The sequence below is a fragment of the Dermacentor variabilis genome, chromosome 2, assembly GCF_050947875.1.
Source record: "Dermacentor variabilis isolate Ectoservices chromosome 2, ASM5094787v1, whole genome shotgun sequence".
Lineage (NCBI taxonomy): Eukaryota > Metazoa > Arthropoda > Arachnida > Ixodida > Ixodidae > Dermacentor > Dermacentor variabilis.
The window spans coordinates 190,458,635-190,473,775 of record NC_134569.1 but is presented as its reverse complement, the minus strand read 5'-3'; positions in this window follow the sequence as shown (position 1 = coordinate 190,473,775).

Here is a 15,141-nt window from a genome sequence, read left to right as displayed (position 1 = left end):
CATAATCCTAGCTGTCTTGTGCAGCCTACCTTTGCTCATATGCCAATGCCCTCGAAAATTCATGCGTACATCAGCGGATACAAGTAGACGCGATATAAGGGCCAAGAACACTTCTACCCGCCGTGGTTGCTCAGTGGCTATGGTGTTGGGCTGCTGAGCACGAGGTCGCGGGATCGAATCCCGGCCACGGCGGCCGCATTTCGATGGGGGCGAAATGCGAAAACACCCGTGTGCTTAGATTTAGGTGCACGTTAAAGAACCCCAGGTGGTCAAAATTTCCGGAGTCCTCCACTACGGCGTGCCTCATAATCAGAAAGTGGTTTTGGTACGTAAAAGCCCAAATATTATTATTAGAACACTTCTACATTGAAACACGTGAAAGTATATTGTGTTTATTCATAGAACCACTGTTGAAATACTTATTGAAATAGCAGTACCTAAACAATGCTGGCTGCGTTTTGCGGCAATGCTATCCATCATGCGCCCGTGCTCGACCTGAAGATGTATGTGGTGGATCGGCCCCCGATAACTGGCTCTCGTGCACTTTTAGCCCTCCTCCACTAAAGCATGACGTCATCCTGCGTTCATGCATCATCTGATCAGGCAGCTCGCTTTCCTCCTTCTCCCCTTTTGACCTGTGTTGTTTATTCTGCCTCTGCATTTTATTCAGCAATATATCAAATAGATCTGTTAAAAATGGAGCACGCTTATGCTTCGCGTTTAAGAGTGGCACGTGACAGCATTCAAAGATCCCTGACTGCTTCTCACACTTCCCGGCAACTGGAGCATTTGTACCTGTAATGTTTACCGGGAAACGTCGGCTGCGAACGCTAGCCACGAAGGGGGGCTTTCCGGAAGAAATGGGGCTTCCAGCGTGCGGCCCGACGCGGCGTAGGCGAGCGCCATCTGGAGGCATTGCAAGGAACTGGGCGCACCACTCCGTCGCCCCCGAGATGTTAGACAGTTTTAGTATAGCGTACGCTATTCCATTGCGTACGCTAAAAAATAGCGGGTCGTCACTGCGCATGCGCTGAACGCTAAACGAAATAGCGGGTATAGCGGGCGTACGCAACGCAAACGAGTTAGCGTTAGCGTTTTTGCGGGGTTTGCGGAGCTTGCGGGAAACACGGCGGCGGTCCCGGCTGCCCACTTCGAATTGAATTTGGCGTTGCTTTTGTAAAATGCACTTCGTTCGTAGCAAATGACTGTGTAAACGGCTTTCGCTTAGTCTCAGGCCGCTTCGACGACAGAGTATTATGGATAACCTCGTGCTGTTTTCGAGTTCGCTTCTCGTTTCGAACGAGTCGAAGCCTAACGAAAGAAACGTTCGAGATGTCAGCGCCACCTGTCGCTAAAGGCGCGAAATAGCCGCAACGACGGCATATGGCCTCTGAGATCCGAAGATATCGCCGGCCAACTAAAATTGTAGAAAACGTGCGCTGCTTAGCGTACGCTATATTATAGCGTATAGCGTACGCTATAGTTGCGCACGCTAAACTAAAACTGTCTACTCACGAGCCGGCGCCTGCAAATGGCGGACTCCGTTGGCGGTCCATCAATGGTGAAGCGCTGGGAAAGGCGTTTCTTTGAGTTTTCGCGTAACATAGTTATATTTTCTCGGATTGTAAAATTACAATCCGCCACTATCATGTCTGTCGGTTTGTGTGTATGTCATACGTTACAATTTTTCGGCGTATTTCAGATTGAGGCATTCAATTAAATCGCCTTCTTACGCCAAATGGAGGACCTTGGTTATGGCTGGTTTGAAAATCATTTTGTCGAAAACGACGTCCGACGCGGGGTTCCGACACCAGATTTTGGGGGGACACCGGGCCCTTAACGCTATCGCGTTAAAGTTGGCTCAAGCAGCTTGTTAGGAGTACGTATACCTGGCGTAAACGTGGCACATTATTTATCGACGACTGGTCATGAATTGGACCATTCCTATATCGCATACTGAACGCGTATGTTGTAGTTCGAACACGTTCCTAGTTCCTCAAGTCCTCTACGTGTCCATATTGCAACGGGCAGAAAATTGACAATTTTGGCACATACCAAGAGGCTCTTGCGCTATTCTCGTCGATACCACAACCAGCAGATACCCAATGGTCAAAGTTGAATCGCCTCCAGTTTGAAATTGTGATCGGTAGGCTGACGATCATTGAAACTAGGCGAAATTGGTAAATAAAGGCTACATTTCATCACCGAATGTACACCGAGCTATCGTTTCAGAGTTTGACTTTGGTCTTAGCCAGTCATAACTGACATCAGCCGCGAAAGAAAACAGAGAATCGACTAAACTGTATAGTCATTTTGTATAGAATTTCTATTTCACTGATACATAGGGTGGCATTAATCAACTTACAATGTTCCTACACCGGCTAGCAGTCGACTTTTTTTTTCTAAGCGTCTGAAGTACACAAAGATTTCAACAAAACGTTTTCTTCACGGCACCCACATAGTCCCCATGCTTATATACACCGATATTTGTCCGCAATATATAGACTTTTAAGCTATATAAAATATCATTCCTTGTTCTCGTTATTGCGGACATAAAGCGTAGCTTCACGGTTAAAAGAAGGACATGTTTTGGGGGTAAAAAGAAAAAAAGAAGAGGCACCGGTGGCGATTTTTTGCCGCAACCTCCGCTACTGTTACGGCAACACCGGTATTTTTTGGTGGGGATTAATTTACGCGTGAATTGCCAGACATACCACTCAGGTCTACGACCGAATGAGTTATGTCAGCAACCACAGAGCGTCATGCTTCTAGCCACTCTAAGCTGGTTTGAAGAATGACGCAGCGGAGTTAGCAGCGCCCCCCAAGTGCACATCCCACGAATTGGAGCCATGCTCCGGGCAGGGGAGACACTTGTACCCTTTATGCGGTGGGTCTCCGCCGGCGGTGGGATTCGAACCCGCCACCTCCCGAAGCCGAGGCCGGCGCCCTAACCACTGCGCCACGACTTCGGTGACATTTCGCATGTTAACATCGTGTTTTGTGTGCGGGAACGCTTTCTCCCACTTACCTACTCCGGAATCCTTTTGTTCCCTTCTCGCCTGAGGCAAATCTGGACTTTTCATGGTGCGACGGCGCATGCGCCCAGGCCTAGCGGGTTAGTCGCGAAACATCTTGGAAGGGTCGTGCGCAACCCCGCGTGCCGGGAAAGTCCCCTGTCAAAGAAAAGAAAAAAAGTAAGCGCTCGGACGCACGCGGCTAGAAACGCTCGTGTTATGTATTGCCTTGAAACTCCACTGGTAGCTCGTCAGCGTCAGCGCGGTGCCGAAAACATGTGTAGCTTAAGACTGCAAGTCAACTTTTAAACAAAAAGCGACTAGGTTGTCGTATGGACTGCGCCCTTCGTTGATGGCTGGTCAATTCATTAACCAAAAGCCCTTGTGTTATACTTGGGCAACGCTTTAAAATATCACGTTGAGGACGAAGTCTTGTTGCAAGGTCGGCCCTCACATGCTGGTGGTGGCAGCGCGCGCGTGGCTTCACGTACTCATTCAAGGCGCGGTAAGACTGGGTCGATACGAAACCGACAAGACGCTCACGTCAACGAGTGACCAACTGTTTAGTACAATGCGTCACTGAAAGCACAATATCATATCAGGCCGAACACGACGCAGCCGACGAGCGCGAGTTGCCGCACTGCGACGGGCTTTCTTGTCAACAGCACCGAGAAAATCAGTGCGCCGGCCAACGAAGCCTAAGCGATCGGCTATCAAACTGACGACGCGAAATGGCGACAGCGCCTTCGCTTGTGTATCTTATTAATCGCCGTCAAAGTGTGGAAAAACATGCCTAAAAGTTGAAATGCACAAGATTCAACCCTCCCGCGCCATCCGTGCACATGAAGTTTGAGTCAATGCTGATGCTGTTCAGCGAATGTTAAGCCTAATGCCGTCGTGCTCGTGCACACACTTTTGGTTGACTTGAGCTGAAAGGGAAGCAGTTAGAAAGAATGAAAGAGCTTTCATAGCTCAGTGCTGTCGTTCGCGATTAGAAGTCGACTACACTCCACTTCGCAAGGCGCGTATACACTATAAGCGGCAAGTGGTGACGCAGCGTTGTGCCAAAATCTGTACGCCACCGTTGCCGTATGTGTCCGTTCACATTCGCTACGTAGATCGTTGGGGCAATATTTGCAGCTAAGCCGACACATTTGACAATTCCAGAGATGCATTGTTTGCCTCTGTGTCAAGCGAGAAACAAGAGCCGGTGCATTTCGTATACACAAGAAGAAACAACTGCCTCTCTCAGTTGTACAATCTGTCTCACCGATGGCATCCAACTTTACGCGAGAGAACGACACGGTCTGTAAATGAGCTCTTAAATTATGCGAGCACAGTTTTCTCAAAAACGTTTCCTGGTACGCGCAAACTGCTGAGTATGATGGAGTTCAAAAAAGCGAGAATCAGAAATAAATTAACAGCCCGTAATATGTTATCTGGATCACAGTTGCCATTGTTGAAGTGGCTCGGCAGCTCATATTGTCGCGTCTCCGGGTTGTACAACTCGGCACATATGCGCAGATATGTATGTTTTGCTACGTTCAGAGATTATTTCATATCAGCGATGCACCTTTTACAGAATATCTGACGCTCAACGATCTGCGCCTGTAGATGTCTACGCAAACAAGTTTACCGCTTCGATAAATCCGGCGTAGAAGGCTGCGCTCGAATACCTTTTGAATATGCGAAATGTGATAATAATGTTTAACAAAAATACCAAATGCGAGATTCAAGTCTAAAATCAGCGACCTCAAACTCCAAGGCAGCCTTGTCGGCAAACGGAACTTCACGTGCCTTTATCGGTCGCACCGTTTGCACAACAGCGCACACAGGCCCCCTCACCCAGTAGTCATTGACTGCTTCGTGGCTTCCACGAACGACATTCTGCCCGGAGAAAACATTATTAATGATTATCGATCCGCGAAACGCACACATGAAGCGCACTCACCGTGGGCGCAGGTACACAAATCAACCGGCGAAAGCCCCGACGCCCTTCGAAAATGTTTCCAGCTGTTTGCGGCAGAGGGCAGCACAGGAAAATGAAACGCAATGGGTAATTAATATACAACGATTTCTAAACGCTTCTGGCCCGGTAGTTCTGAAAGAACACTTTCGCAGGCGTACCGACGGCCTTTCACAACTGTGAATACATGCTCGTCAACCACAGGAGTACAAATCGAAGCACGCCAAAACGAATATAAGCGCAAATGTAGAAGAAATAAATGGACGCCACCTGCGACCTTTTCTTTTTTTTCTTTTCTTTTGTTTGCTTGATGAAAATCTGTATTGGAACATTGCAACTTTTGTCGTTACGTTATTTGCATAGGCACTAATATGCTTGGAAAGCTTCCCAATCTTATTAAAGTGGATCGATGTGTGCATTTTTTAATATCCCGGTGATGTACATACTCTTAATACATCTTTGGACTGTTGATCTACAAGGCGGTAAGAATTGCTCCTCAAATTACTGCGTAGTTGACCATTTCTGGGCACAATCGATCACATAAAAGCAACGCACAGGCAAAAGCACGTGTAACTTGCTAGTAATTACGAAACTTTCTTCAAATTACTTCGTGACACACTATCCGCATACCGAATATAAGACGACGAGCACTACTGATGCTTATTTATTTATATCTCTTAACCGCTACGTCTCTATTATGCGGCTTTGCTGAAGGCGTGTTTATGCACTAGTCTTGCGCAACATTATTTCATCAGCGCAAGAAAAAAGTGCAATAGGCAAACACTCAACAAGGTTGGAAGAAAGCATTTAACATAATCCTAGCTGTCTTGTGCAGCCTACCTTTGCTCATATGCCCATGCCCTCGAAAATTCATGCGTACATCAGCGGATACAAGTAGACGCGATATAAGGGCCAAGAACACTTCTACATTGAAACACGTGAAAGTATATTGTGTTTATTCATAGAACCACTGTTGAAATACTTATTGAAATAGCAGTACCTAAACAATGCTGGCTGCGTTTTGCGGCAATGCTATCCATCATGCGCCCGTGCTCGACCTGAAGATGTATGTGGTGGATCGGCCCCCGATAACTGGCTCTCGTGCACTTTTAGCCCTCCTCCACTAAAGCATGACGTCATCCTGCGTTCATGCATCATCTGATCAGGCAGCTCGCTTTCCTCCTTCTCCCCTTTTGACCTGTGTTGTTTATTCTGCCTCTGCATTTTATTCAGCAATATATCAAATAGATCTGTTAAAAAATGGAGCACGCTTATGCTTCGCGTTTAAGAGTGGCACGTGACAGCATTCAAAGATCCCTGACTGCTTCTCACACTTCCCGGCAACTGGAGCATTTGTACCTGTAATGTTTACCGGGAAACGTCGGCTGCGAACGCTAGCCACGAAGGGGGGCTTTCCGGAAGCAATGGGGCTTCCAGCGTGCGGCCCGACGCGGCGTAGGCGAGCGCCATCTGGAGGCATTGCAAGGAACTGGGCGCACCACTCCGTCGCCCCCGAGATGTTAGACAGTTTTAGTATAGCGTACGCTATTCCATTGCGTACGCTAAAAAATAGCGGGTCGTCACTGCGCATGCGCTGAACGCTAAACGAAATAGCGGGTATAGCGGGCGTACGCAACGCAAACGAGTTAGCGTTAGCGTTTTTGCGGGGTTTGCGGAGCTTGCGGGAAACACGGCGGCGGTCCCGGCTGCCCACTTCGAATTGAATTTGGCGTTGCTTTTGTAAAATGCACTTCGTTCGTAGCAAATGACTGTGTAAACGGCTTTCGCTTAGTCTCAGGCCGCTTCGACGACAGAGTATTATGGATAACCTCGTGCTGTTTTCGAGTTCGCTTCTCGTTTCGAACGAGTCGAAGCCTAACGAAAGAAACGTTCGAGATGTCAGCGCCACCTGTCGCTAAAGGCGCGAAATAGCCGCAACGACGGCATATGGCCTCTGAGATCCGAAGATATCGCCGGCCAACTAAAATTGTAGAAAACGTGCGCTGCTTAGCGCACGCTATATTATAGCGTATAGCGTACGCTATAGTTGCGCACGCTAAACTAAAACTGTCTACTCACGAGCCGGCGCCTGCAAATGGCGGACTCCGTTGGCGGTCCATCAATGGTGAAGCGCTGGGAAAGGCGTTTCTTTGAGTTTTCGCGTAACATAGTTATATTTTCTCGGATTGTAAAATTACAATCCGCCACTATCATGTCTGTCGGTTTGTGTGTATGTCATACGTTACAATTTTTCGGCGTATTTCAGATTGAGGCATTCAATTAAATCGCCTTCTTGCGCCAAATGGAGGACCTTGGTTATGGCTGGTTTGAAAATCATTTTGTCGAAAACGACGTCCGACGCGGGGTTCCGACACCAGATTTTGGGGGGACACCGGGCCCTTAACGCTATCGCGTTAAAGTTGGCTCAAGCAGCTTGTTAGGAGTACGTATACCTGGCGTAAACGTGGCACATTATTTATCGACGACTGGTCATGAATTGGACCATTCCTATATCGCATACTGAACGCGTATGTTGTAGTTCCAACACGTTCCTAGTTCCTCAAGTCCTCTACGTGTCCATATTGCAACAGGCAGAAAATTGACAATTTTGGCACATACCAAGAGGCTCTTGCGCTATTCTCGTCGATACCACAACCAGCAGATACCCAATGGTCAAAGTTGAATCGCCTCCAGTTTGAAATTGTGATCGGTAGGCTGACGATCATTGAAACTAGGCGAAATTGGTAAATAAAGGCTACATTTCATCACCGAATGTACACCGAGCTATCGTTTCAGAGTTTGACTTTGGTCTTAGCCAGTCATAACTGACATCAGCCGCGAAAGAAAACAGTGAATCGATTGCGGTATGGGCCGCCTAAACTGTATAGTCATTTTGTATAGAATTTCTATTTCACTGATACATAGGGTGGCATTAATCAACTTACAATGTTCCTACACCGGCTAGCAGTCGACTTTTTTTTTCTAAGCGTCTGAAGTACACAAAGATTTCAACAAAACGTTTTCTTCACGGCACCCACATAGTCCCCATGCTTATATACACCGATATTTGTCCGCAATATATAGACTTTTAAGATATATAAAATATCATTCCTTGTTCTCGTTATCGCGGACATAAAGCGTAGCTTCACGGTTAAAAGAAGGACATGTTTTGGGGGTAAAAAGAAAAAAAGAAGAGGCACCGGTGGCGATTTTTTGCCGCAACCTCCGCTACTGTTACGGCAACGCGGGTATTTTTTGGTGGGGATTAATTTACGCGTGAATTGCCAGACATACCACTCAGGTCTACGACCGAATGAGTTATGTCAGCAACCACAGAGCGTCATGCTTCTAGCCACTTTAAGCTGGTTTGAAGAATGACGCAGCGGAGTTAGCAGCGCCCCCCCAAGTGCACATCCCACGAATTGCAGCCATGCTCCGGGCAGGGGAGACACTTGTACCCTTTATGCGGTGGGTCTCCGCCGGCGGTGGGATTCGAACCCGCCACCTCCCGAAGCCGAGGCCGGCGCCCTAACCACTGCGCCACGACTTCGGTGACATTTCGCATGTTAACATCGTCTTTTGTGTGCGGGAACGCTTTCTCCCACTTACCTACTCCGGAATCCTTTTGTTCCCTTCTCGCCTGAGGCAAATCTGGACTTTTCATGGTGCGACGGCGCATGCGCCCAGGCCTAGCGGGTTAGTCGCGAAACATCTTGGAAGGGTCGTGCGCAACCCCGCGTGCCGGGAAAGTCCCCTGTAAAAGAAAAGAAAAAAAGTAAGCGCTCGGACGCACGCGGCTAGAAACGCTCGTGTCATGTATTGCCTTGAAACTCCACTGGTAGCTCGTCAGCGTCAGCGCGGTGCCGAAAACATGTGTAGCTTAAGACTGCAAGTCAACTTTTAAACAAAAGGCGACTAGGTTGTCGTATGGACTGCGCCCTTCGTTGATGGCTGGTCAATTCATTAACCAAAAGCCCTTGAGTTATACTTGGGCAACGCTTTAAAATATCACGTTGAGGACGAAGTCTTGTTGCAAGGTCGGCCCTCACATGCTGGTGGTGGCAGCGCGCGCGTGGCTTCACGTACTCATTGAAGGCGCGGTAAGACTGGGTCGATACGAAACCGACAAGACGCTCACGTCAACGAGTAACCAACTGTTTAGTACAATGCGTCACTGAAAGCACAATATCATATCAGGCCGAACACGACGCAGCCGACGAGCGCGAGTTGCCGCACTGCGACGGGCTTTCTTGTCAACAGCACCGAGAAAATCAGTGCGCCGGCCAACGAAGCCTAAGCGATCGGCTATCAAACTGACGACGCGAAATGGCGACAGCGCCTTCGCTTGTGTATCGTATTAATCGCCGTCAAAGTGTGGAAAAACATGCCTAAAGGTTGAAATGCACAAGATTCAACCCTCCCGCGCCATCCGTGCACATGGAGTTTGAGTCAATGCTGATGCTGTTTAGCCAATGTTAAGCCTAATGCCGTCGTGCTCGTGCACACACTTTTGGTGGACTTGAGCTGAAAGGGAAGCAGTTAGAAAGAACGAAAGACCTTTCATAGCTCAGTGCTGTCGTTTGCGATTAGAAATCGACTACACTCCACTTCGCAAGGCGCGTATACAATATAAGCGGCAAGCGGTGACGCAGCGTTGTGCCAAAATCTGTACGCCACCGTTGCCGTATGTGTCCGTTCGCATTCGCTACGTAGATCGTTGGGGCAATATTTGCAGCTAAGCCGACACATTTGACAATTCCAGAGATGCATTGTTTGCCTCTGTGTCAAGCGAGAAACAAGAGCCGGTGCATTTCGTATACACAAGAAGAAACAACTGCCTCTCTCAGTTGTACAATCTGTCTCACCGATGGCATCCAACATTACGCGAGAGAACGACACGGTCTGTAAATGAGCACTTAAATTATGCGAGTACAGTTTTCTCAAAAACGTTTCCTGGTACGCGCAAACTCCTGAGTATGATGGAGTTCAAGAAAGCGAGAATCAGAAATAAATTAACAGCCCGTAATATGTTATCTGGATCACAGTTGCCATTGTTGAAGTGGCTCGGCAGCTCATATTGTCGCGTCTCCGGGTGGTACAACTCGGCACATATGCGCAGATATGTATGTTTTGCTACGTTCAGAGATTATTTCATATCAGCGATGCACCTTTTACAGAATATCTGACGCTCAACGATCTGCGCCTGTAGATGTCTACGCAAACAAGTTTACCGCTTCGATAAATCCGGCGTAGAAGGCTGCGCTCGAATACCTTTTGAATATGCGAAATGTGATAATAATGTTTAACAAAAATACCAAATGCGAGATTCAAGTCTAAAATCAGCGACCTCAAACTCCAAGGCAGCCTTGTCGGCAAACGGAACTTCACGTGCCTTTATCGGTCGCACCGTTTGCACAACAGCGCACACAGGCCCCCTCACCCAGTAGTCATTGACTGCTTCGTGGCTTCCACGAACGACATTCTGCCCGGAGAAAACATTATTAATGATTATCGATCCGCGAAACGCACACATGAAGCGCACTCACCGTGGGCGCAGGTACACAAATCAACCGGCGAAAGCCCCGACGCCCTTCGAAAATGTTTCCAGCTGTTTGCGGCAGAGGGCAGCACAGGAAAATGAAACGCAATGGGTAATTAATATACAACGATTTCTAAACGCTTCTGGCCCGGTAGTTCTGAAAGAACACTTTCGCAGGCGTACCGACGGCCTATCACAACTGTGAATACATGCTCGTCAACCACAGGAGTACAAATCGAAGCACGCCAAAACGAATATAAGCGCAAATGTAGAAGAAATAAATGGACGCCACCTGCGACCTTTTCTTTTTTTTCTTTTCTTTTGTTTGCTTGATGAAAATCTGTATTGGAACATTGCAACTTTTGTCGTTACGTTATTTGCATAGGCGCTAATATGCTTGGAAAGCTTCCCAATCTTATTAAAGTGGATCGATGTGTGCATTTTTTAATATCCCGGTGATGTACATACTCTTAATACATCTTTGGACTGTTGATCTACAAGGCGGTAAGAATTGCTCCTCAAATTACTGCGTAGTTGACCATTTCTGGGCACAATCGATCACATAAAAGCAACGCACAGGCAAAAGCACGTGTAACTTGCTAGTAATTACGAAACTTTCTTCAAATTACTTCGTGACACACTATCCGCATACCGAATATAAGACGACGAGCACTACTAATGCTTATTTATTTATATCTCTTAACCGCTACGTCTCTATTATGCGGCTTTGCTGAAGGCGTGTTTATGCACTAGTCTTGCGCAACATTATTTCATCAGCGCAAGAAAAAAGTGCAATAGGCAAACACTCAACAAGGTTGGAAGAAAGCATTTAACATAATCCTAGCTGTCTTGTGCAGCCTACCTTTGCTCATATGCCCATGCCCTCGAAAATTCATGCGTACATCAGCGGATACAAGTAGACGCGATATAAGGGCCAAGAACACTTCTACATTGAAACACGTGAAAGTATATTGTGTTTATTCATAGAACCACTGTTGAAATACTTACTGAAATAGCAGTACCTAAACAATGCTGGCTGCGTTTTGCGGCAATGCTATCCATCATGCGCCCGTGCTCGACCTGAAGATGTATGTGGTGGATCGGCCCCCGATAACTGGCTCTCGTGCACTTTTAGCCCTCCTCCACTAAAGCATGACGTCATCCTGCGTTCATGCATCATCTGATCAGGCAGCTCGCTTTCCTCCTTCTCCGCTTTTGACCTGTGTTGTTTATTCTGCCTCTGCATTTTATTCAGCAATATATCAAATAGATCTGTTAAAAAATGGAGCACGCTTATGCTTCGCGTTTAAGAGTGGCACGTGACAGCATTCAAAGATCCCTGACTGCTTCTCACACTTCCCGGCAACTGGAGCATTTGTACCTGTAATGTTTACCGGGAAACGTCGGCTGCGAACGCTAGCCACGAAGGGGGGCTTTCCGGAAGAAATGGGGCTTCCAGCGTGCGGCCCGACGCGGCGTAGGCGAGCGCCATCTGGAGGCATTGCAAGGAACTGGGCGCACCACTCCGTCGCCCCCGAGATATTAGACAGTTTTAGTAAAGCGTACGCTATTCCATTGCGTACGCTAAAAAATAGCGGGTCGTCACTGCGCATGCGCTGAACGCTAAACGAAATAGCGGGTATAGCGGGCGTACGCAACGCAAACGAGTTAGCGTTAGCGTTTTTGCGGGGTTTGCGGAGCTTGCGGGAAACACGGCGGCGGTCCCGGCTGCCCACTTCGAATTGAATTTGGCGTTGCTTTTGTAAAATGCACATCGTTCGTAGCAAATGACTGTGTAAACGGCTTTCGCTTAGTCTCAGGCCGCTTCGACGACAGAGTATTATGGATAACCTCGTGCTGTCTTCGAGTTCGCTTCTCGTTTCGAACGAGTCGAAGCCTAACGAAAGAAACGTTCGAGATGTCAGCGCCACCTGTCGCTAAAGGCGCGAAATAGCCGCAACGACGGCATATGGCCTCTGAGATCCGAAGATATCGCCGGCCAACTAAAATTGTAGAAAACGTGCGCTGCTTAGCGTACGCTATATTATAGCGTATAGCGTACGCTATAGTTGCGCACGCTAAACTAAAACTGTCTACTCACGAGCCGGCGCCTGCAAATGGCGGACTCCGTTGGCGGTCCATCAATGGTGAAGCGCTGGGAAAGGCGTTTCTTTGAGTTTTCGCGTAACATAGTTATATTTTCTCGGATTGTAAAATTACAATCCGCCACTATCATGTCTGTCGGTTTGTGTGTATGTCATACGTTACAATTTTTCGGCGTATTTCAGATTGAGGCATTCAATTAAATCGCCTTCTTGCGCCAAATGGAGGACCTTGGTTATGGCTGGTTTGAAAATCATTTTGTCGAAAACGACGTCCGACGCGGGGTTCCGACACCAGATTTTGGGGGGACACCGGGCCCTTAACGCTATCGCGTTAAAGTTGGCTCAAGCAGCTTGTTAGGAGTACGTATACCTGGCGTAAACGTGGCACATTATTTATCGACGACTGGTCATGAATTGGACCATTCCTATATCGCATACTGAACGCGTATGTTGTAGTTCGAACACGTTCCTAGTTCCTCAAGTCCTCTACGTGTCCATATTGCAACAGGCAGAAAATTGACAATTTTGGCACATACCAAGAGGCTCTTGCGCTATTCTCGTCGATACCACAACCAGCAGATACCCAATGGTCAAAGTTGAATCGCCTCCAGTTTGAAATTGTGATCGGTAGGCTGACGATCATTGAAACTAGGCGAAATTGGTAAATAAAGGCTACATTTCATCACCGAATGTACACCGAGCTATCGTTTCAGAGTTTGACTTTGGTCTTAGCCAGTCATAACTGACATCAGCCGCGAAAGAAAACAGTGAATCGATTGCGGTATGGGCCGCCTAAACTGTATAGTCATTTTGTATAGAATTTCTATTTCACTGATACATAGGGTGGCATTAATCAACTTACAATGTTCCTACACCGGCTAGCAGTCGACTTTTTTTTTTCTAAGCGTCTGAAGTACACAAAGATTTCAACAAAACGTTTTCTTCACGGCACCCACATAGTCCCCATGCTTATATACACCGATATTTGTCCGCAATATATAGACTTTTAAGGTATATAAAATATCATTCCTTGTTCTCGTTATCGCGGACATAAAGCGTAGCTTCACGGTTAAAAGAAGGACATGTTTTGGGGGTAAAAAGAAAAAAAGAAGAGGCACCGGTGGCGATTTTTTGCCGCAACCTCCGCTACTGTTACGGCAACGCCGGTATTTTTTGGTGGGGATTAATTTACGCGTGAATTGCCAGACATACCACTCAGGGCTACGACCGAATGAGTTATGTCAGCAACCACAGAGCGTCATGCTTCTAGCCACTTTAAGCTGGTTTGAAGAATAACGCAGCGGAGTTAGCAGCGCCCCCCAAGTGCACATCCCACGAATTGGAGCCATGCTCCGGGCAGGGGAGACACTTGTACCCTTTATGCGGTGGGTCTCCGCCGGCGGTGGGATTCGAACCCGCCACCTCCCGAAGCCGAGGCCGGCGCCCTAACCACTGCGCCACGACTTCGGTGACATTTCGCATGTTAACATCGTGTTTTGTGTGCGGGAACGCTTTCTCCCACTTACCTACTCCGGAATCCTTTTGTTCCCTTCTCGCCTGAGGCAAATCTGGACTTTTCATGGTGCGACGGCGCATGCGCCCAGGCCTAGCGGGTTAGTCGCGAAACATCTTGGAAGGGTCGTGCGCAACCCCGCGTGCCGGGAAAGTCCCCTGTCAAAGAAAAGAAAAAAAGTAAGCGCTCGGACGCACGCGGCTAGAAACGCTCGTGTTATGTATTGCCTTGAAACTCCACTGGTAGCTCGTCAGCGTCAGCGCGGTGCCGAAAACATGTGTAGCTTAAGACTGCAAGTCAACTTTTAAACAAAAAGCGACTAGGTTGTCGTATGGACTGCGCCCTTCGTTGATGGCTGGTCAATTCATTAACCAAAAGCCCTTGTGTTATACTTGGGCAACGCTTTAAAATATCACGTTGAGGACGAAGTCTTGTTGCAAGGTCGGCCCTCACATGCTGGTGGTGGCAGCGCGCGCGTGGCTTCACGTACTCATTCAAGGCGCGGTAAGACTGGGTCGATACGAAACCGACAAGACGCTCACGTCAACGAGTGACCAACTGTTTAGTACAATGCGTCACTGAAAGCACAATATCATATCAGGCCGAACACGACGCAGCCGACGAGCGCGAGTTGCCGCACTGCGACGGGCTTTCTTGTCAACAGCACCGAGAAAATCAGTGCGCCGGCCAACGAAGCCTAAGCGATCGGCTATCAAACTGACGACGCGAAATGGCGACAGCGCCTTCGCTTGTGTATCTTATTAATCGCCGTCAAAGTGTGGAAAAACATGCCTAAAAGTTGAAATGCACAAGATTCAACCCTCCCGCGCCATCCGTGCACATGAAGTTTGAGTCAATGCTGATGCTGTTCAGCGAATGTTAAGCCTAATGCCGTCGTGCTCGTGCACACACTTTTGGTTGACTTGAGCTGAAAGGGAAGCAGTTAGAAAGAATGAAAGAGCTTTCATAGCTCAGTGCTGTCGTTCGCGATTAGAAGTCGACTA